Genomic DNA, 17,572 nt, shown 5'->3' with positions numbered 1-17,572 from the left:
CTGACTCTGGATTTTGGCTCAGGTCATTATCTCGGGGTCCTGGGATTGAACCCCGTGTCAGGCTCCCCGCTCAGCGGGGAGTCTGCTTGTCCTCCTCTCCCCCTCTGTCCCTCCTCCTGCTGGCTTGCTCTCTCAGAAATATGTAAGTCTTTAAAAATAATAAAAAATAAAAATTTTGAAATTAATCAAAATCAGTGGGCATCTCTGAAAAACCCCACGACTACATCATGTGCTGGAGTTCCGTTTTGCTTGCTTTATGCTTTATTCCTCGCTGGCAATGGTAATCTGGAAATTGAGCTACCCTATGATCCAGCAATTGCACTACTGGGTATTTACCCCAAAGATACAGACGTAGTGAAGAGAAGGGCCATATGCACCCCAATGTTCATAGCAGCATTGTCCACAATAGCTAAATTGTGGAAGGAGCCAAGATGCCCTTCAATGGATGACTGGATTAAGAAGATGTGGTCCATATATACAATGGAATATTACTCAGCCATCAAAAAGAACGAGTTCTCAACATTTGCTGCAACATGGATGGCACTGGAGGAGATAATGCTAAGCAAAATAAGTCAAGCAGAGAAAAACAATTATCGTATGGTTTTACTCATTTATGGAACATAAGAAGTAGGAAGATCGGTAGGAGAAGAAAGGGAAAAGAAAGGGGGGTAAACAGAAGGGGGGATGAACCATGAGAGACTATGGAGTCTGGGAAACAAACTGAGGGCTTCAGAGGGGAGGGGGGTGGGGAATGGGATAGGCTGGTGATGGGTAGTAAGGAGGGCACGTATTGCATGGTGCACTGGGTGTTATACGCAAGTAATGAATCATGGAACTTTACATCAAAAACTAGGGATGTACTGTATGGTGACTAACATAATATAATAAAAAAATATTATAATAAGAAAAAAAAGGGTTGTGGGATGTAGGATTTTCAAATTAGTGTGTTCCTGTAGGCTTTTTCTGTGTCATTAGTGCTCTAAAGGTCTTAATGTGGCCTTTAAAATTTCAGTAAAAAATAAACTCTCTGCCACCTGAAAAAAAAGAAAAAAAAAAAGAGTCCGTCCTTCCATCCCCAAATCGCCATTTTGTCACACACATTTCTGTGCATTCGAGGAACTCAGAGAAAAGCATAAGTAAATGAAAACTAGGGGTTCTGTGTCCAGCAGACGCTTAAGGTAGAGGACGAAGAGGAAAGGAAGTACCCAGTAAATGCTAATTCAGAGAAGTGCGAGTCCACATCCAGAGCAGCAGAGCTCCACGGCCCCTGCACAAAATACCCCATCTGTCCCCAGTGCGGAATCTCATCTCTGCTTTCATAAACAAGTTATGCCCGTCATTTCTATCAGACATGGTTCTTACTCGAGATCATTCTTCGAGAACCCTGGGGCACTTGCTAGGTTCCATTTCGGATAGAGACATAATTCACTGGGAGCGGACAAAGGTCCATCAGTAAAGCTTACAAAATGTTTCAGTACTTGGAAGTGCAAAATGCCTTAGTGCAAAATTCCTGGGGAAACTGTAGTCACTAAGGTGGATTTAATTCTCACTCATCTTCATTCCCGGCTTGGGGAATTTCATTAAGGATAAGAATTGATTTTAGGAATTTTTTAAGACATAAGAGAGTGTACAAACTACCTGATTTACTAAAGTTTCCCTTAAGAATTGGATGCCACCGCACCTTCCTAGTCTCTGTCCTGGCTTCATGTGGACGGTGGGAGGTGAAGGGCAGGGACGTGATTTTGAGCTCTTTGACAAGAATAGGTAAATAAATGAATATAAGAATAAGAATATATGAATATAAGAATGTGATAAGATGTGTGATAGGAATTAGCTTGAGCTTACCCTGTATCTGCTAGAGTCTGATGGACAGGCATTAGCGCCGGAGGCATCCAGAGGGAATTCACTTAAAAGGAATTGTTTAACAAGGGGGTAGAGGCCCAGAAGCAGCTAAAAGGAGAAAGGGAAGTCGCCCTGAGATTAGCAGCTGCGGCAAGTTCCTGCTGGATGAGAAAAGGAGCCCATGACCCTGATGATGCCGGGTAAACTCTAACCCAAAACCACACCCAGACGGCACTGCAGAAAATGCACGTTCTCACCTTAAAGGGGAGAGGCTGACAACGGATCACCTGGCGCAGACCCAACAAGGGAAGCACCAGACAAGCACCCGCAAAACTAAAGACATCAGACTGCCTTTGATGCTGGGTGTAGGGTGCTGGGGGACCGGCAGCTGTGCCGAAACGCGGAACGGCGATGCTCATTTGGCATCCTACACGGACGTTAACCGCAGTCCACACCGAGCAGCAGCGTCATGCGCGCTGGTCAGGTAACACCCAGCAGCTCTCTGCGCTGGCCTGCGTCTAGTTTCCCCAACATCCAGGGGCGTTGGGGTGGCAGGGTAGTGAACACTCTGTTTCATTTCTTTCCCAAAAGCCCTAGAAGATGCTGGCAACCGAATGTGGAAGGAGCATGGGCCGGGAGTGTGGTGGGAATCGGGGTGGTCACAAGTCTGATTTCTGCCTGTACACAACAGGCTGCTGGGCTGGCACCTGTACACATTCCTTGCAAACCCTTCTGAAAACCTTGGCCAGCGCAATGGGGCAGAGAGAGGTGCTGCACTAGAATTAAAATAGTAGCCCTGTCTTGCTTAGTGTAACAATCAACACATCGGTACAGAAATATTCAGTATCTAGAGGTTACACTTCTGCAAAGACACTGTGAGTTTATTCAGCTGATGCAGGACGGGTGTTGAGTTTCTGAATGCGGTGAAGGAGAGAGCCTTTTCTTTAGGCCTCTGACGGCCTACAGATGTTGAACCGAGAATCGCAAACAGATGGTGGACAGGATCCTTACTGAAGGTTTGCAGACCGTCTCTGAACAGCTGTAGGCATTGCCGTGGAAGGCCTCAACAAAGAGAACATTTAGAGTATGCGGTAAAATGAAAACCTAGCTGCATCTTAGGTTCCACTGTTAGCCATGGAGCCCGGTTAAAACTATTGACCTGTACATGTGGAAAACAGAGTCATTACACTGAAGGAACGAGGCAGTGTGTGAGGATTTCTGGTTTCTGACATATCCGATATCCTGACCAATTCACATTACAGGCTGCCTCACCAACAACGAGCTCCAAGTCTGGAAAGTCTAGCAGAATCTAAAAGCAAACCACTCAATGCAGACCTGTCTGCTTCAATCACTGTTGGTTGTGAGCTTGTATCCAAATGAAGGATGTGTTTGAAACTGTATAATGCTTTTGGTGTTCTTTCTTTGTCAAACTTGGATTTTATTTTTCACCCTGAACTTAATACAGATCAAATTCAAATCAAGCCAAATTCAGTGCATGTTAAAAGCCCTTCATACACACAATCTGGCTTCTCCCTGACACCAACACACACACACACACACACACACACACACACACACACTCCCAAATGGGATGTATAAAAAGTAATGATAGGGCCCCTGGGTGGCTCAGTCGGTTAGGCATCTGCCTTCGGGTCAGGTCATGATCCCAGGGGTCCTGGGATCAAGCCCCGCACTGGGAATCCCTGCTCAGCAGGGAGTCTGCGTCTCTCTGTTCCTCTGCTGCTTCCCCTGCTTGTGCTCTTTCCCTCTCTCTGTCAAATAAATAAATGTTTAAAAAAAAGTAATTAATTTCTTAAAAACAGAGGCAGTATGGATAAGTGGTTTTATTATATTCACCAAAAAACAATTAAATTTGGAAGTAAAATACACTTAAGTTTATATTTATTCAGCAAAGATTTACTGATCATCCAATATGGGGGGTTAAGAGGATCTACTAAATAAAAGTTTCAAAAAAATTTATTTAAGCAATCTCTACACCCACTGTGGAGCTCGAACTCATGATCATGAGATCAAGAGTCGTATGCTTTTCCTACTGAGCCAGCCAGGCACCCTGGGGACCTACTAAATTAACATCAACTTTTTCTCACCTGAGTTTGAAAACAATTAAGACATAGAGAAGTCAGGCAGTTGGAAATAAAAATACACAATGTGTGTCTGATAAAAGCTGGATTGAAAGATACAGGTTAGAAATGCAGAAACTGGATTTCATCCTCGTGAACCTTGCAAACTAGATCTCCAATCACCCTAGGAGGGACAGGGCCGTGTGACACTATGGCGGGGTCAGGCATCCCAGAATGTCTACTTTTGGGGGGGAGGGGAGCGTGCCTCCAGTAATGGAGGGGAAGGAGGAACCAAACTTTGAACAAAATATCAAAATTCTAAATAAAGGCAGGATTACTCTTGGACCTGAGTGCTTATCCCACTCCTGGACATGGGCCCTAGTAACGTGTTCAAGTCATACCAACAATTGTTAAAGTAACATTTGCGAAAGTGAGATACTTTTTCTGCATTCAGTTCTCATCTCTATATGTCTTTACTCCTAACTTCTCTCCCATATTATCGTTCATATCAGATAGGACCCTCGTGATGACACTGGGACGGCCTGGATCATCCAGGATCACCTCCCCATCGCAAGGTCCTTAACTTACATCTACAGTCTCTTTTGCCATGGAGGGCAACATATACACAGATTCTGGGCATTAGGACAGGGACATCTTCGGGGGGCATTACTCTGCCTCCTGGAACATCCCAGCATAGCAACGGCTTCCAGGAAAATCTCTCACTACCTACAGCGCTGATTCTCTCGGTGACATGACTCAAAGGTTCCAGACCGGCAGCCTTCTCTCTCTACAACAATGTTCAATGGGTCCCCTGCACTGCAGGTATGTCTGATGTGCAAGAGAAACAACGTTTGAAATGGATAGAAGCTAGTCTGGGGAAGTGTCTTCCAATTTTATGGCATGTCTATGAAAGAAATTTGCTAGACATTTTCCTAGATTTGACACAACACCAGGAATTTAAATCATATCCCACTGAGTTCCAACACCTAGGGCCATTTTGTGAGCTTAAACGATATTCACACCAAAGCCAACTTAGTCCACATGTTGCTAAGAGACTCCTAAGGACCTGAATACATGAATCTGAGAGATTTGCCTTCCACCCTTTCCTCAGGTGACAGCAGTTAAGAAAACCCGAAATGCAACACAACTGGCTGCAGACATTCCCCTTCTGCCAACATCAGCTTGGCATTCACCATGTTTAATGCTTGAACTCCACACGCCTATGTTCCCTGCCCCCGCGTGCATGGAACTTAGGTGCAATTTAAAGTCCTGGCACGAAACCATGAAACCCGGACTATAAAACACCTTATTAAAAAAAAAAAAAGGCAAATGATTGCCAATTCCTACCCCCATAATATTTGAAAATGCTGAATATGAAAATGAAAATAATGTGTTTTCCTGGAATCAAGTCCTTTCTCCAGCTGATGTCTTCCAAGTACTCAAGCTGCCCAGCTGCTGTGAGGGTTTGTGTGTCCAGGCCTGTGTGATTCTACATCAAGCCACCTCCACCCACACCCTGTGGCCCATATTTGCTGAGTCCCACACAAGCTTGCTTAGCTGGCATCCTTGTTGACGCTGGTTTTTACCTAAGGTAACCTATTACTATCAAAACATTTTCTTGTCTATCATTAATATGTCCAGAACTGGACTGACTCACCAAAGGGAAAATTTTGAAGTTTTTCAAGAAATTTCAAATTTCCTAGCAAAGCCACTTGGTAATCCCAAGGACAGAAGCCTTGAGCCCAACCCCCACTTGAAGCTTCAATAACTTACTGTCGATATGGGTCCCAAATTCAAACCAATGTCTATTTCTCAAGGTTCCCCCAAGAAAGGGCCTGAGTTTAGTATTTGGGCTTTCTCAAATGATTCCACTTTTTTTTTTTTCTTCAAAGTAGGCAGACACATGGCTAAATATCACTTTTACTACTGATAAATGCTACAACAGAAGTATTCGATGTTTATCAACAATAGGCTAAAACCAAATCCTAGATGATTTCATTTTTCCCATTCAGCAAACAGCAGTGCTAAATGATTCCAGGGCCCCTCATATCGTATGGGATTGAGATTATAGAGGATCAGACAAGAATGTATGATCTCACTGGGGGGGGGGGGGGCTGCCTCCTAGGAGGGAAGAAAAAGAGGTATGTACCCCCAATTCTTTTTCCCAAACTCACAGGAGTACATAATTCCTTTTCCCTAGGGGAGGAGGGAGTGAGGGACAGAGAGACCAGGAGTCTTGTGCTAATAGATGTTCTTCCTTGAGTACATGTAAAGAGTAGAAAGGAAACTCGATTCTCACATCAACGCCTCCTTTGGGCCTGGAACTCTTCTAGGCAGTAACAAACGGATTCTACTTTTTACTGTTTACACATGCAAGTTATTAACGTCCATCTCGAAATGTCAAGATAGCATGGAAAATTTCCAAAATCAAAAAGCACAGTTAAAAATAAGTCTGTGCTCCCATTGTTACGAGACTGTGTCCAAAATAAACTAAATAACCCATAAATTCACATCATAGAGTCAGTCGGGAACATACAAAAAAGAAGACTAGCCAAACTGGCTACAGAGCCACCATAATGACCTTTGAAATAAATATTACGGTCAATTCTTCAGAACTTTAGACGGGAAAAAGAAAAAAAAAATATCCTCCCAATTCCAGAATTTAAAAAGAAGAAAAGCAGTACCCTTTTCTTATAGTATAAATAAAGTATTCCCTTTGGAAAAAACTGAAAAGATGCATTTTTCATTTAGGAAATATTTGCCTTTTTGGATAATGTCAGTTACCACAAAGTAATTTGATGATGATAAATTCCTCTTATGACTCATCTTTAAAATTACTTGAAATTCACATTGGAAATCATAGGTCCATGGCTACTTTCTGTTTCAATTACCGTAAGTGAAAAATATCCCACAGCATCTCAAGAGAAGAGACTTAACAAATCTGAAACTCAGGCAGGGCTCTTCTTCTCAAACTTGTTAAGAGATAAATGATTTCCCCACTTTCCCTACTTTCCCCAAAGCAATCCAAGCATCTCAGTACAGTTCATCAGGAATGGGGTATTTCTACATAGAGACTTCATGGAAATGCTCTCCGAAACCAAACTAGTTGTGTCTGTGCATTTATGCATCAACCAAACCATTCCTGAGGGCAAGACTGTTACACTCTGGCCATCACCTCACAGGCTTTTTTGGGTAGCTTGTTGCCGACCATTTGAAACTCACTCTTAGACCTTTCATTCCCTTTCTGTTCTACAACTGGCCTCTGATTGGCCACAAGTACTGGCTTGTTTCAACAAGCTTTCAACGCTGCCCTGGCATGACAGTTCACATATAAATGGATCCAGCTACTTGATAAAGGTCAACAACATTTGATGGGATCAGCAAGATTTTCCCAATTCTTGCCAACAACTGGTCCAGTATTCTACAATAACTTTCTTTACGATGCTTGTATTTCATAGCATTTATTGAGCACACAGCAATTTAGCCTATGAGAAGTTAGGAATGCTATCCAATATGGAAACTGGTACAAGTACGGTGCTGGGTAACAGCCACCAACATGGCACCGGCTTATTGTTTTGGTAACAGGGCAGCAAAGAAACTCATATACTAAGGTAGAAAGCTGAGGACCTTGGACAAACCTTGAAAATAGCTGGTAAATGTGTCACATAGGGTAAGTTAAAAGGTGGAGTATGTGATTTTCACAGGAAGTGAATGGAAAAGACAAAAGGTTCTTATGTCCACACTCTCTAACTGCTTTTATTAAGGCATTACAGAAAAAGAAGATTAACTGGGGCCATAATTGGCCAATTTGCAAGCAGAGAACGTAAGGAAATAGGGAGGTCAGAGATTGAGGTTATTAAGAAAAAGAAAATTGTGTCTGTTCACCAGCAGGAGTTACAAATGTTGTTCAAAGCCTCCCTCAGAGGCCATCTTAAGCCATTTCAGGCAAATAAAGAAACCAAGCCTTAAGGCAATGATCTGATTCCGGATGTCACCTAAGTTATTAGATGACCTCACGGTAGCCAGAATGAAGATGAGAAAGTTTTGTGTTAAGCTTCTTTTTTTCTTCTTTTCTTCGTTGATCCCTTCTTAGTCAAACACCTTATACTGCAGACTTGAAACCTTTCTCCAGAAAAGAGCTTTGGGAAAAACAACAAGGACATGAACCTACTGGGTAGTCAATCAGTTGGAAAACTACTATGTTTTTGAGGAATTTCCGTTTAATGAAATCACAGTAAGATTTCATGACCGCTATGTATCTCCTCCTCTTTCTTCCCTCCTTCTGAATGGAAGGTATCCACGTCAGCCTTGTTACTGCACTGACATTTTACATGCGAGCGGGCACGGAAGTCGGTCTGAATGTTTAAATTAAAAAGTGTGTGACCAGGAGCCTCACCTGGACCTGAAGAAGAAAACTGGATCTCTCTCTAGACCCTCTATTTTCAGCTGGATTCTCTCACTACGCGGGACTTGGGATTATCTCTTAGAATGGAGTCCAGGTATTTCTACGTGTGCAAATTAAGCGATATGAATCTATTTAGTGCTTGGAGACTGGACTTTGGGTGACTTCTGGGTATTTCCCTAATTTTTTCCTTTTTGTTTTGTTTTGTTTTGTTCTGTGATTAAAGTCACTGCACACTTTATTCCTGGAATCCCGGTTCAGCTATGGTCTGTGTCTACTTTTCAGAAGGGCGAGTAGACAGAATTATCGTATGGAACTTCCAGGTCCTCATGGGTGCTTATGCTGAACTCTCTCTCTTTTGTCTTTCTTGCTGGCTAAAATCTGGGACACACAGGATTGCATTAAGAGCCATGGGAGGAGGGTGAGAGTCTCCCGCTCCCCTGGGGTCCTTCTTGGATGATCCTTTGCAGCCAAATCTACCTTTACACACTGGACCCGGTAATAGAGAAATGCACATCTGCCTTTTCGACCCATTGTGATATGCTTTCTCTTTGTTACAGCTACTTAGCTTTTACCTTAATATAGTAATAGTCAGGAAAGGTGCTAAAAGAGCCAACAGTCCCCACACTGGAAAATTTGATCTTTACAAAAAGTACTTGTTAATTGCCACTGGCTCTTGTCTTCTTTGTCCATTACTATCAGCGGAAAGAGCCCCAGATGGCTCCAGCCATTCTTGCCGTCACTTCAAACGGATCACTGAGGTAAGCCTCCTGCAACCTTAGTAAAACACAGACCCCTTTGAAGGAAATGTAAGTTCACTCTGTTCCTGTTATTCTGTCCTATTTAAGAGACGGCCAGTTAAGAAGATGAAGCTGTGAGCTTTCCACAGACATGTGCTTCAACTGCCTCAAAATTTTTAGCTGGGGAAGAACAGTTTTGCCTTCTTTGTATGCTCTCAGCACCATTTGTCAATTAATCAATTTTAGTATCTTCATTAAATATTTATTGTGTTGAAGCTCTTGGGCCACACAGTGGGGAGAATACCAACCAGTCTGAAGAGATTCCCTGTAACAGGCCCTCCAAATGTATGTATAGAAATAGGAAAGTACAACACGTGGCACCTACCAGGCAGGCCAAAATGTCCAAAACAGGAGGCCTCCTGTGAATCTGAGCTGCATGAAGGCTACAGGGAGAAGTAGCAGGCTTGAGGGATGACGAGAGCTTTTATATTATGTGAAGACACTTGTTTTTCCATAGAAGGAAGATGGAGAAAGCAAAAACATCCAGTTATTCCTTAATTCATTCTCCATCTATTTATCAAGCACCTATCCCATGCCAGCAACTGTGGTGGAAACTGGACAGAGAGCTTGCCCTCTAGAGGAAGAAAGAAAGAAAATATTACCAGACAAAATAATTACATGGTAGGAAAGAAAAGGCCAAGGAGTTACAAATGGCAATGCCATGAGGAGAGACAAAAGTTGATTTAAGGGGCGCCTGGATGGCTCAGTCAGTGAAGTGTCCGACTCTTTTCTGTTTGTTGTTTTTTTTTTTTAAGATTTTATATATTTATTTGACAGAGAGAGAAAGAGAGAGAGTGCACAAGCACGGGGAGCGGCAGGGAGAAGGAGAAGCAGGATTCCCGCTGAGCAGGGAGCCCAACATGGGGTTCTATCCCAGGACCTGCAATCATGACCTGAGCGGAAGGCAGATACTTAATTGACTGAGCCACCCAGGTGCCCCAAGTGTCCGATTCTTTATTTCAACTCAGGTCATGATCTCAGGGTTGCAAAATCAAGCCCAGTGTGTCAGGCTCTGTGCTGGGCATGGAGCCTGCTGAAGATTTTCTCTCTTTCTCTCTCTCTCTAAAAGAGTTGATTTAAATAGGGTCCACAAGTTCTCTCAGGAAAGGACATTTCATTTGTGAAATAAAGGATAAAAAGACAGTAGCCAGTAGCCATGTGAAGGGGTGGAGGGAAGCATTTCCAGGTAGTGGGAATGCCACCTGCAAAGAACGTTAATAGTCGAAAGGCCCAGTGTGTTTTGATACGAGCCATTTGCAACGATGTGGATGGAACTAGAGGGTAATATGCTAAGTGAAATAAGTCAATCAGAGAAAGACAATAACCATATGATCTCACTGATATGTGGAATTTGAGAAACAAGGCAGATCATAGGGGAAAAGAGGAAAAAATGAAACAAGAAACCAGAGAGCATGACAAACCATAAGAGACTCTTAATCTTAGGCAACTGGAGGTTGCTGGAGTGAAGGGGGGTGGGAGGGAAGGATGGCTGGGTGATGGACATTGGGCAGGGCACGTGTTGTGCTGAGCACTGCGTATTGTGTAAGACTGATGAATCACAGACCTGTACCTCTGAAACATATAATACATTATATGTTAATTTTAAAAAATTATTAAAAAAAACAAAAAACAAAAAAGACTGTGGTGGGGGTGGTGGGGGTATGAGGGAGAGGCTCTCATGACGTGAGAATGACAAGCAAGAAAGGGCTGCTTCACACAGAACCCTGAGGTCACACTAAAGAATCAGGAGACAATGAATTTGCCTGAGAGGACAGCTTTGGATATGGGAAGGCTGGCACAGGAAGACCACAGCTGTGGCTCCCTGGGGCAGGTAACAGGAATGCTCACAGTGGCCCCATTTTATGGGTCCCTAAAGGCAAAGGCATTTAAATATTACATGTTACAATATTGAACCAATGGCAGTGCTGAGTTGAGTCGCATGTAGGGAGATCAACTACTGGTAGGTTAGGGATGGAGGTAGGGGGTAGAGCAGAATACGGGCAAAGCTATTGCCAAGTTCCAATGAAAAGATCAGGAAAGGACTAATGGAAACCAGCAGAGGGATCACAACAAGACACCCCAAGAAGGAAGACTCTTTGGGACTTGGTGAGTAATTAGCTAAGAGAGGTCAAGGAGAAAAAAGGTCAGAAATAATTCCAAATAATTCCACAATTTCCTATGTAAATCATTGGGAAATAAACGGTGGTTTTTGTAATATTCAGAGAAACACATAGTAGTTAGAAAGAAATCACTGTGTAGCAGGAAAAAAATCATAATAAAGACGACTTTTTATTCTCCTACCTTAAGGTTTATTGAAGTAATCACAGCGTAAGTAAGACCTATCATGAGTATTCGGAACCTGGCCCTCATTGGTTTGTACAATTACCTTGGCATTCAGTTGTTCCCTCGGACTGTTTCAAGGTGATGAAAGATGAAGGGAGATGGGTCAGTACCGTGAGTCGTGTTTATGCGGGAGGACAACAAATGACCCTGATGTGTGCTGTGGGAGTGCACTCCAGTCGTCTAAGGAGAGAAGTGTGCATCTGTGGTGGGGGAATGAATCCACATGGACCCTTTCTTCTAGGACCTACAGATCATCACTGCTGGCATGGCGGCCATTGTTACCATTTGTGAAACAGGGGACATGAGCGTCTGGAACCCCCTGGGAAGGATGTCCACCAGACGTGTTCCCTGCTCTCTGTCAGCACTACATCCCTTGGCAGTAGGAATCTCGGACAACTGGGCTCAGCACAACGGAGCCCACCCATCTCTGGCGGCACAGCAGAGTTTCCCAGCCACTGGGAGTCAGGTGCTCGGCCTGGCTGAAGGCTCATACAACAAGGGCAGTCAGCAATCGGCCGCAGGGATGTGAGATCTGACTTTTGGTAGCGCACCCTGACAGGTGGTTAAGTTCCAGGAGCCACACCTCTCATGCTAATTCAGTAAAACAGCAGGGAAGGAGGGCCACGCCTACTGTCTCTGCGCAAAGCGCTGGTCAACTAACATACATCTGTGCCCCACACATGCAATGCTCTGTCTCAGGCAATCACAACTTCCTCTGAGGGTCCGACAAGCAAAGGAGAAGAGCTAGGGCAGAGGCTTTATAGAACACTGTGGACAGTCTCACACTTGCAGGCCACACAGGTGCCCTCCACAAGGACAGCTATGCTAAGTGACATACGCCAGCCACAAAAGGACAAACATTGTATGACTGCACTCGTATGAGGCACACGGAGTGGTCAAATTCACAGAGACAGAAAGGAGGATGGCGGCTGTCAGGGGCTAGTGGGAGGAGAGAAAGAGGACTTAGTATTTAATGGGGACAGGGCTTCAGTGTTGCAAGACGGAAAAGTTTTCCAGACAGATGGTGGCAATGGTTACACACAGTGTGAATGTACTTCATGCCACGGAACGTACACTTAAAAATGGGTCAGATGGCAACATTTAAATTATATGTATGTTACCACGATTAAAAGTTTTAATACACACACACACACCCCAAAAAACTCACACACAAGAAGTTTTCAGTGAACGAATGGATAAAGAAACTGTGGTACATCGGGGCAAGGGGATATTGTTCAGTGCTAAAAAGAAATGAGCAGTCATGAAAATCCACGGAGGAACCATAAACGTATATTTCTAAGGGAAAGAAGCCAGGCTGAAAAGGCTACGTTCTGTAGGATTCCAACTCCATGACATGCTCGAAAAAGCTAAGCCATGGAGACAGTGAAAGATCAGTGGTTGCAGGGGTCAGGGGAAGGAAGGGATGCAGAGGTGGAGCACAGAGGTTTTTTAGGACAGTGAAAATACGACGTATGATACGACAATGATGGAAACATGTCGTTGTACAGTTGTTTAAACCCATAGAGTACAGGACATCAAGGGTAAACTGCAATGTAAAGTATGGACTCTGGATGATAATGACGTGTCTATGGAGGTTCATCAGTGGTAACAAATGTCCCACTCTGGTGGAGGATGCTGCCAGTGGGGCAGGCTGTGCATATATGGGGGCGGGGGGGGGGGGGTCCGTGCAAAATCTCTGTATTTTACCCGCAGTTCTGCTGTGAACCCAAAGCTGCTCTAAAAAATAGCCCTAGTAAAGAAAAATACATCAGTGAACAAAATCAACTTCTCCTTGATCTCCAGCACTGACTTAAATCAGCATCTTCGTGTTATGTAGAGAGATGCAAATGTAAACTGATTATACACCCCTTGATCTTTAGCATTATACAACAATAAAAGCAAACCAAATTTACAAGTTAAAAGCAAACAAAACCACAAAACCCATAAAATCCAAATTACTGTTAATTTAATGTGATAGAAGCTGCTGTGTTGCTAAACTTGGATGCTTGCTTAGAACATAATCGTGGAGCCAGCTCCAGGTGCAGGTGAACTTGGCATACAAAACTGCGGGGTGATGCGCTCACCTGCAGCGGCCCTCATCCTGACCACCCACCTGTGCTTCTCGCTTTTTGCAAGAACAAAGGTCATCCAGCAACCTGTGTTGAAATGATTGGGTATTCTTTGGAATAAACACATCATTTATGGACCTAGCCCATCTTTCTTTTTTTTTCTCACTACTTGAAATATGAAAAGGACCCAGAGAATTAGAAAAACAAAGACCTCACAATGAGCCTCGTATAAAGTGAGCCATCTTGATGATGCTGGGCATGCTTCATTCATTTTTAGATTATCATCATAACGAAGACAAAAAATAAGAAGAAACAAAATGGCAGAAAATCAGCCAAATATCCAAAGTGAGTCTGTAGACTCTCAGATTGGATTCCATAACAGTTGGGTCAGTATTGAACCACCTTCATATTCTTCCTGGAACATGTTCAGGTGGGTTCAAGGCAAAGAAGCAAATAGTAGCTGACCCAGGATTTAAATTCAGTTGTTATTTAATGACAGTGTGAGAAAATAATAACAATTTCTCCAACACATTTTCCTCTCTTGAAAAAAGGCTCAGGTTGTGTCTGTGATCCATTCTATCTTTAAAACTCTAGTGTTAATACAATAGTTTTTTGGTTGGCAATGTTATATATTAAGTGTAATAAAATCTTAACTGCAGTACTTTTAAAAACAGTGCTAGCATTATACACTAGAGCACTGAGCTGTGTAATTCAGATAAGAGTGAAATACACATTCACATACATTATGTATCAGTGTTTTAAGTTTAGGCTTCTCACACAGCCAGTCAGGAATAGATTTTTGTACTTTCTTTAGCAGAGTTCAAAACAAAGTTACAGTACCTCCATTAGTGCAATCCCGAAATTAATAAATCAGCTGTACTTCTCTTATACATTACCTGTGTGTCCCATAAAAATGACATAAGTCGATACGTACTAGGATTTGCAAATATCTTCAGGAAAGGGTGAGATATTAATATGTTTGTCTTTGCAGGCCACATGGGCGCCTATGCAACTCTGCCACTGCAGCAAAAAACAGGTATAGACAAAACGTAATTAAATGATCTTGGATATGTTCCAATAAAACTTTATTTATGAAAACAGGGAGCCGACTGAGTTCAGCAAAGAGCTGCCATTCGCTAATCCCTGGACATATGAAGGATCCAATATGATAATGTAAATGTAAGAAAATGAAGAATCGTTTTGATACTCCTATAATAGTTTTAGATGTTGAAACACTGCAACTTCAAAGTTTAAAGCATCAGACTTTAATAGGAAATTGTACACATTCTTAAATGTTTCAATGTATGGTATCATGTGTATGAAAATTAATCTGATACAGTGCCAACATGTTTCTTTTTCTCATTTGGATTATGACCAAACTGAAAGCATACAAACAATCTAATTTCCTTTCAACATCTTCCCTGACATAAAGTTGAAGAGAAACTCAAGAATAATTTGGTGTCAGCGAACAGTTAAACTTTCCAGAGTATTTTTTCTATAACAAGCAATCATAGAGGATAAAGACTTGATAGCCTCTTTTGCAAAGCAAATTTAGTGCTTTTCTCAGAATTTTAATAGTAAAAATTTCTTTTTTCTCCTTAGGAAGAGTATTATCTGCTTTAATGGAAGTGATTTCTTCTTCAAGGTTTTGCTGCATTTGGAGTCACGCATCATCTTCATCCCACTGACAAAAACATGGACTTTCTGTCGGTTTAGAATAAGCATCAATGCAGAAAAATCCTTGTACAAAAACCAACGTTATCATATACTAGAATACTGCTTACTGTCTTAAATTATTATAAAAGTAGACATTGATCTGTAGCAAATAAAATTTATGTCATCTCAAATTAAAACTTAACTTAAAATCCAAGGTTAAGTCAGCATGACAGTTGTGAAAGAAATTAAATTTTATTTACGGGTTATGTTTTTTGGTCAATGTTTTAACGAATACAATTCCAATCTTATGGTCGATCCAAAAGCATCTGACCATGAACAATAATAATAAAATCTAAAAATAAAGAGATCCAAAAGGAAATAATGTAGGATACTCCCCCAATTCAGAAAGAACAGTAGATAAAAATGTTGACCTTGAAGGGAAATTAAATTTGGGTCCAATAATCATACTGTTATTCAGAAAGCCTTTGGAAATGCAAAGAAAATCCTGACGCTGAACACTGAGCACTATTTTAAATCTCCCTGATCATATGTAATTCGTGCCTCTTCTTGTAAGGGTTTATAGAGATTTAGGCAGCCCGGAAGATGAGGGAGGAATTAAACATGTACATTTTAGGATCATCGAGAAATTTAAACCCCTCTATTCAATTTATTAACATACATTCCTCCTTCAAAGCTTCAGGTTTAGATTTAAATAATATATTTATTTTTATGAAGAATCGACAATCCAAACAAATTTTATTTTACTTCTGGCAGATGCTGACAAGGTACAGAATGATGGGGAAAACACAAACTAACTTCGAAAACTGAAAAAAAAAATAGATGAAGTTATGAAATTGGGTCCTGTTTTGCAATATCCTAAGATCTCAGATGTGACTACAAATTTCAGGTAGCACAGCTGCCAAAGATGAGTTTGAGATTCACACAGAGACACAAATGGTTGTCAGAAAAGATGTGAAGCAAAAATCAAGAAATCCCTAGAAGAAATAGGTGGGAAAAGCAGGATTTCTACATTTTTAAAAAGATTTTATTTATTTATTTGAGAGAGAGCAAGCATGAGAAGGGGGGAGGAGGAGAGGGAGAGGGAGAAGCTGACTCCCCACTGAGTAGGGAGCACAACACAGGGCTCATCCCAGGACCCTGAGATCATGACCTGAGCTAAAGGAAGACACTTAACTGACTGAGCCACCCAGGGACCCCCTTCTGCTAGTTCTTAAATCACAAAGGTTTTAGTCACCCCACCAAAATCATAAGATGATGTGTTAAAGAATTTTTTACATGTGGGATGCCTAGGTGGTACAGGCAGTAGAGAGACCAACCCTTGGTTTTGGCTCAGGTCATGATCTCAGGGTTGTGTGATAGAGCCCTGTGTCAGGCTGTGCGGTCAGTGCAGAGTCTGCTTGATACTCTCTCTCCCTCTGCCCCTCCCCCCCCACTCACTCTTGCTTTCTCTCTAAAATAAATAAATAAATCTTAAAAAAAAAAAGAACTTTTTACATGTAAACAATAAAGATATGCTTGAAGTTTGGGAAAAATCAAACCTTTTTGGAAATTGGAATAACCATGTTCCGTGCAACATAACTATGAAATATGCCTGTCACAGGCTGAGAAATGCTATAAGTCCGGTATCAGTCCTTCTCTAAATGAGTAGTGTTGATAGCATTCCTCTCCCACTTATGAGTACGTTCTGTATGTTTGCTTGTGGATCCTACAGTCTACTGTAGAATATTTCAATTGCTATGATCAAGGTGACTTTGGCCTATCCGCATACATTTCTCCATTGTATCTGATACTCTCCTGATTTTATCAAAGACAGTGTACACAAATTAAGTTTCCAAATAAGGCAATAGATCATTCATTTCAAAATAAATCAATACCACATTATGAGCAAGGGATTCGGGGTCAGAAGATCTGGGTTAAAATACCAAACTCTACTAGCAACTAGGCACTTAGCAACTCTGATGTGGTTAGATTCTTTCCATGTCTCTCCATGAATATCGATCTGATCCAACTCCCTGGAAGGAGTTCCATTTTGGCAAATAAGATGAGACCTGTGAAAAGTACTTAGCCAAAGGAGAAATCTCTACACAGCAACAGTCAGGGGATGTAACATAAGAGGCACCAGAATGGGGGGCAGAAGACCAGCTTCTATCTCTACACTTACATTTAATCAGCTGTGTGACCGTGAGGAAGCCACGCAAGTAGAGCAGTGTTGCAGAATCGTCGTAGATTTGCAGAGGGCAAATCTGTCCTCAAATTCCTATTAACTGTACTGCTGAACAATTTATAATCTTTTCCCTCAATGTCAAAATTTGTAAAGAGTAAATGATGAACCTTCAGAGGTTTGTGTGGGAATTAGAT

The 17,572-nt window shown here is 42.0% G+C and overlaps 1 long non-coding RNA gene across 3 annotated transcripts in view; it reads right to left on the bottom strand.

Annotated features, from left to right (window-relative positions):
• LOC130543298 (uncharacterized) overlaps window positions 1–17,572 on the bottom strand; it is a 371,452-nt gene that overhangs the window by 223,185 nt on the left and 130,695 nt on the right. The window lies entirely within an intron of this gene.

The sequence above is a fragment of the Ursus arctos genome, chromosome X, assembly GCF_023065955.2.
Source record: "Ursus arctos isolate Adak ecotype North America chromosome X, UrsArc2.0, whole genome shotgun sequence".
In the NCBI taxonomy this organism is placed as follows: domain Eukaryota; kingdom Metazoa; phylum Chordata; class Mammalia; order Carnivora; family Ursidae; genus Ursus; species Ursus arctos.
This window is presented reverse-complemented; position numbering and strand designations above follow the sequence as displayed.